Below are 6692 nucleotides of genomic sequence, written 5' to 3'. Positions count from 1 at the left end.
TAAAGCCCTTTATGTGGTGTCGCTCAGACGCCCGACTGTGGCATTTATTTTAAAGCCCTTTATGTGGTGTCGCTCAGACGCCCGACTGTGGCATTTCTTTTAAAGCCCTTTATGTGGTGTCGCCCAGACGCCCGACTGTGGCATTTCTTTTAAAGCCCTTTTTGTGGTGTCGCTAAGACGCCCGACTGTGGCTTTGCTTGTTATTCATTTCATAAATTTTAATACTACTATGGTATTGCAATTTTATAAATAGCTTGCTTGCACGCATCAGAGATTTATTTATCTTTTGTGACTGACGTCATGAGCGTAAAATATTTTTAGCACATCATTGTTATATTATACCTGTGTTCATAATGTTTGCGAGTACATTCAAAGTACTCACTGGCTTGTCCCTGGCTATTGTCTTGGCCAGATTTTCTTGCACGAAGAGGAGCGACGCGAAGACAGCCCCGGAACCTAAGCAATGGAGATAGCAGCCTCGCGAAGATAGGAGTTAGCCTGGTCAGCTGTTCCTGTGGGAAATGGAGTCCCATAGACACTGATGTTTCACAACCCGCTTCCGCCATCAACCACTAGAAACCATTTGTTGTACTCACAGGCCAGAACGGTCTTGTACTGCATATTTTGTATTTTGCTTGGAGTTTCTGTATCAAGTTGGAGCCTCATCAGCTAATAGTAATCCTAGGGCTGATGAGCACGACGGTCTTTTTCTGGAAATTGATACCCGGAAAAACCGGTCGTGACAGACTTGGTATTAGAGCCAGGCTGACCATTGGCTAATCCTATCTTAGCCAGGTCGAAAAACTTAGGCAAACCAACCCGCTAGACCTTAGCCAAACCCCAGCCAAGCTTCTCGTGCAAGATAGCCACACAGTAATCCCGACACTTTTGGCAGTCGGTGCCCAACCTATCAGCCTAGCCTGTCGATCGCACACCAGTGACCAGCACCCAAGGCGCCTCATTCGCAAGCATGCGGAAGAAGACTCCGTCCCCTTTTTCCTATAAAAAGGGCACGCTAGTCTCAACCCAGCACAGCACAGCCGCTACCCCAAACCGAGCCACAATGCCTGGACCCATAGTGCACAACGAGACCACAGCAACCAACCTTGGAGGTTTTGTGACCATCCTCGCAAACCTCACCCGTCGTGCCTATGCGTTAGAGGAGCCACCAGAATATGTTGTGTACCAAGGACCCATGAGCGGTGAGGACCACCAATTCTGGGCCACTGTGCACATCTACGGTAGGGGTCTAGCACCCGAACGCCCCTACAGGTTCACCGGAAGAACAACTTCCTTTGAGCCACAAGCCATACAACTAGCTGCTCGAGAGGCTATAGTTCATCTCAGGCACTTGTCGCCCAGAGTTAACTGTCGCTCGTTACACTACTACCCCAGACGCGAAGGGTATGGAAGACCACCCCAAGTTGCCAACGGAGATCACGAGACAGATCCTGCATTGTTGCACCTAGTGCGCTATGTAAGTGCACTAGAGGCACTGTTCGACCAGATTACCATTGATCTGATCGCAGCTCGTGGAGAGCTAGTTCGTCGAACCCCAGCTAGAAGAGAAGACGAGCCCGACGTCGACAACCCAGTCGTGTTGTTCGGACAACCGATCGAGACCCTGAGATCAGCTCCAGCCACCAACCGAGATGCTTTGATGACCCCAGAAGTGCTTCGTCGCCTTTTGGGAACACACTCCAACGGGATTGTGGCTAACAATCCCCGCGATGGTCATCATCACTACCCCGACCCTGCAGTTCCTCCGCCATCTCCGACTAATCCCGACAGTGAGACACGTGGAGAAGCCTCGACATCCACCAGGCACGCCCGTTTAGACATAAACGAAGTAGACTAAGCCGTATGAGTAGTACCGAGTCTCAGTGTATCCTCACTTTGTAATCGTGCGACCGTGTATATTAACGCAACCTGTCGTTGTGCCTTTGTTTTAATAGTAGCCTTGCATATTTGGTCAGCGCATAGTTGCATATTTTTCCGGGCACAACTACCAAAACCAACCCGACGACAACCACAGTAACACGTCTCTTTATGAGATATGTGTATCTCTGACACTGACCCGACCTTTGGAGCTAAGCTGGCAAATTTATTACCTTTCACCATGGTAAAACGAATCCAACTCCATTGCTATATAAAGGCCACCTTATGACCTTACCCATCAACCCTCACCTTGTGCACCACACTCACAACTTTTTCCTGTCATGCCGAGCCCCAGCATTCATCTGAGAACCCCAGATGCAACCCCAGGTAGCTTTGTCAAAATATTGTGGGATTTTACCCGCACTACCATGGGTTCTACCCAGCCACCTCAGTACGAGCTGTTCAAATCAAGGATCACCCCTTCCACCTCAGAATATTGGGCAGCAGTGCACATCCCTCCCGTAGACTCCAATCAAGATCCAACGGAAGTTTCCTTCGTGGGGAAATCTATGCCAACCCCACACTTGGCCATAGAAGCTGCTGCGAAAGAAGCGATTGCTCGCCTTCGATCCGCAGTACCCTATGCCCGCGAACGAGGATATTATTACTTTCCGAGCCATGCAGCACCCGGAGAAGTTACATCTTTTCCCGGTGGACGGATTGAGAAAGACCCAGTACTAGCCAACCTTATCCAGTACATCATCGCTCAAGAGCATTTGAACCAGCGAGTAATGGATTATCTCCAGGGTCTCGCTGATTTAAATCCTCATATTGCCATCGGCAGATCACTGAGACCCGACCCGGAGAGACGCATACATCGACTGGTCAATCCACTTCCTCCGATAGAAGAGGAGTGTATCCCTTTACCAGAGACATTTTATCAGGACCCCACCCAGTTACCGTTTTCATTTTAGACGTCACTACTGTATTTGTTTTTGCAGCATTTATATTTGCGTGTATCTTATGCATGGTACCCCAAATTTGTGCGACGAGTCGAGTATTTAGTTTCTACTGGTTTGAGTAATTTTCTTCGTGATTAACTTGTGTAACCGCGAAAAAAATCCTAGTATGAGTTTTCTTTTTACTGAATTGCTGCATCATTTATCCCACACTACATGGATTATTTTTATTCACGCAGCACCCCGGCAGCAGACTCACAACCGCTCGTACACATATGGAGTATTTGTTTTTCACAACGGCTTTTAGCAAATCTCGAGGACGAGATTTTTTCTTAAGGGGGTTAGTATTGTAACACCCCAAAAATTTAACCAGGTTTTAGTTATTAAAATTTTGCCAAGAGTTTAAAATTTTTGCCTGCAAGAATATCCCTGTTGATTTCAAAACTTTTCTTTTAATATTAAGGAGTTTTTCCCAAGTGGATCCTTCCAAAACATATTGGACTTATTTTCCCTCTCATTTAAAAACATCTCTCAATCAGGAGATTTATTTATAAAATTATTTCACCCTGAACTTTATTCATTAAAATGAGTTGTTTTAAAATTTGGAGCTCTTTTTGAACTACAACCTTTTGATATATTTATCTAAAAATCCAACCAAAATTTGGAGATGTCATGTGATGTCTCTAAATCACTTTTGTGCAATAATATATTTAATATATTGCATATTTTGAGCTCTACACCCAATTTTCTTCTCTGGTCCAGAGAGCAATTTTGCACTACAACCCTTTTAAATAATTCTTTCTAGCCTCCACCAAAATTATGGGATGTCAGTAGAAACATATCATTCCATTATATGCAAAAATCCAGGGTTGTTCTTTGAAAATTTTGAGTGAATCAACCTCTTTTCCATTCTGGTCCAATTTGAGGATTTGTACAACAACCACCATTTTAGTTGCTCCTATATCCATGATTACTTTTTCTACTGGTAGTCCCCCTTGCCAAACCCTTAAGTCCAGGAGAGTGGACCCATTGGATGATTCTAAGTGCTTGCAGCAATGCCATTTGCTTTCTGTCCAGAATTGAAGTTTTGCAAAACTTGCACTAACAAGTTTCTTCATTTGGCAAAATAACCTCACCACCCTCTTGTGAATCCAAAGAGACTAGGATCTAGAAATTTTGGCCACTCCAAGAAATGCCTAAATGCCCTTAGCATTTTGTCAAACACCTTATGGGCATGATCTATTTTGACATGAGTTTTTGTTTACACTGTGAACTTAATCCCCTGACCAGACCAGCATGTCCAATGGTTTTGCCTTAGACTATAACCCCACCATGCTAACTTTCTTGTGGTTTGGAGCCCCCTAACATGCCATAGCATTTCGTCGAGCATGTCCCGTGCGTGCACTGGGCGCGCCCAGAGCGCGCAAATTGCAGCCGCGCCCCCAAGCCGACACGCTGCCCCCCCTGGATTTTGGCCCGCTCTGCAGCACCTCGCCACGCACTACCCTCCTCACAGCAACGCGCCAAGCCACCCTGGCAGCCTACAGCGCCGCCGACAGAGCTTTTGGCGGCACACCGGCAGCCGCAGCGCGCCTCTGCCGCGGTCGGCGCCGCCAAAGCCACTCGGGCTCGCCACCTGCCCCAAGGAACAATGCAAGCTTATCCTCCGCTCGTCGGCTAGCTCCCGTCGTCGCCACGACGCCCTGACGCTACAGGGAGGCGGTTCGCCATCGTCCTTATCGCCGGCCGCCACGGAACCGCCTTGCCTCGCCTATATAAGGACCCCCTAACTCATCCGAGCACGCATGCAACCTCAGTCCACCTCCCTAGTTTCCCCATGGCAGCCAATCGACTTGAGGAGGTCGTCTTCTTCATCTCCGGCAACTCCTGCCGCCGCCACTGTCCCTTCCATTCCAGCGCCACCAGGGCCTCTCCCTCCCATTTATCTTCACCAAGAACACCTCCTTCCTTCCAGGAACCCAACCCCCTACTTGATTTTGATCGGGAGCCATCGCCGCCACCAAATCACTTTGTCACCGAAGCCCCCTCCGCCACGGAGCTCGCCGCCGGTGACTCCCTCCACCCCCGGCGACCTTGCGACCACCGGAAGTACCTCCTAGGAGTGGCGGATCCATCCCTGCACTCAGATGCCCGCGAAGAAACGCCGTTCGCCGGCGACGATCGCCGGACGCCCCGCCTCGGCTCGGGACAGAGGAAGAGGAGGGAGAAGACTAGTCAAACCTGACCAGTGGGCCCCCTGGACCCACTGTCAGTGACCCCCGCACCGGTCCACGTGGTTTAAGTGGAGGCATAAAACCTCAAGTATGCCTCCTATGACCGAAAGCGTATTTCTATCTGAAACGTTTTTCTTTTTCTGTTTTATTTAAAATCAGATTTGACCAAATCTTTGACTGGCTCTATCTTTTTAAATATAAGTCGAAATGAACTGATTCTTTTTCCTACCTCTCTCAAATTTCACCTAGTTTATTTTAAGATTTATTTGAAAAATTTTCAGAACAACTTTTGGTGCTGTTTTTATTTTGTGTGTTAATTCTTTTATATTGCTAAAATAGGATTTTTGAAGAGAGGAGAAATGTTTCAAGTCTTGGAGTGCACCCTGCCTTTCCACACATTGAAGGCAAGCATTCTGAACCCCAGCATAATATTTTTTGTGTGTTCGATGACACGTTCATAACATCACCTCACTTTGGAGAAACTTGTTATTTCATGTGATATGATCATATGCATGGGTGCATGTTATTGATTTCCATGCTGTTGGAAATGGACACACTTGTGATGATAATCACCCTCATGTGCCTTGCATGCATACCGGCAGGAACCCGAGAAAACCTCTGCCTTGGGTAGGCATGAGTTTGTCGCTGGTCTCCGTCGGGACGGTCATGTCTGGTATGGCATGGCAAGGTGATATGAGCGGTGACTCTGTTGGTTGAAATATATTCGTCATGCTAATCATGCAAGGAATACTTAAACCTCCTGAGTCGACCGTAGATCGAGTCTTGTGCCAGTAACCCCCATACTTGTTTCGTACTACCACTCGTCTCTACAGCAAGTAGAGTACGGTTCAGTAAGTTGTCAACCTCTTTCTAGCACACACCGTACAGAGAGGCCATGGTGGAAGATACCGGTTGTAGCTGGTAGGCAGGCCACCTAGTCCGGGGGCATGGGTGTTTCCGGTTGGGACCGAGAGGGGAGGCCACCCCTTAGAGCGCGCGATATAAATTTCATCCCATGCTACGCGAGGTTGTAGCCTCCCCACTTAGAGTTTGCTTAACAGGTGTCGTGGGTGATTCCAGACACGTGTGAGATAAGCTGGTGTGTGCAAGTTAGGTGTGTTTTCAACAAAAAGACCGTAGACGGAATTAGTCCCGATGGACTAAAGAAATCCGTTACTCGTGGGTAAAGAGTACGCCCTCTGCAAAGATTAAACCTATTCGAATAGCCGTGTCCATGGTTAAGGATTACAATCTGGGATGGGTCAAGTGTCGGTCTTAGTGTCGGTCTTCGGAGGTGAAACTGTTAACCAGAACTGGAACTACTACCTGTGACTTGTGATAATTATGATTATTATTATTGTTGACTAACCCGTGATATTATTGTTATTATCGAGTATCTCTGGGATGGTTCTACCTCCGGGATATTCACTATGATTGTTTCTTTTAAAGCCCTTTGTGTGGTGTCGCTCAGACGCCCGACTGTGGCATTTCTTTTAAAGCCCTTTAGGTGGTGTCGCTAAGACGCCCGACTGTGGCATTTCTTTTAAAGCCCTTTATGTGGTGTCGCTCAGACGCCCGACTGTGGCATTTATTTTAAAGCCCTTTATGTGGTGTCGCTAAG

This window comes from Triticum aestivum, chromosome 3B (assembly GCF_018294505.1).
Source record: "Triticum aestivum cultivar Chinese Spring chromosome 3B, IWGSC CS RefSeq v2.1, whole genome shotgun sequence".
NCBI lineage: Eukaryota > Viridiplantae > Streptophyta > Magnoliopsida > Poales > Poaceae > Triticum > Triticum aestivum.
This window is presented reverse-complemented; position numbering follows the sequence as displayed.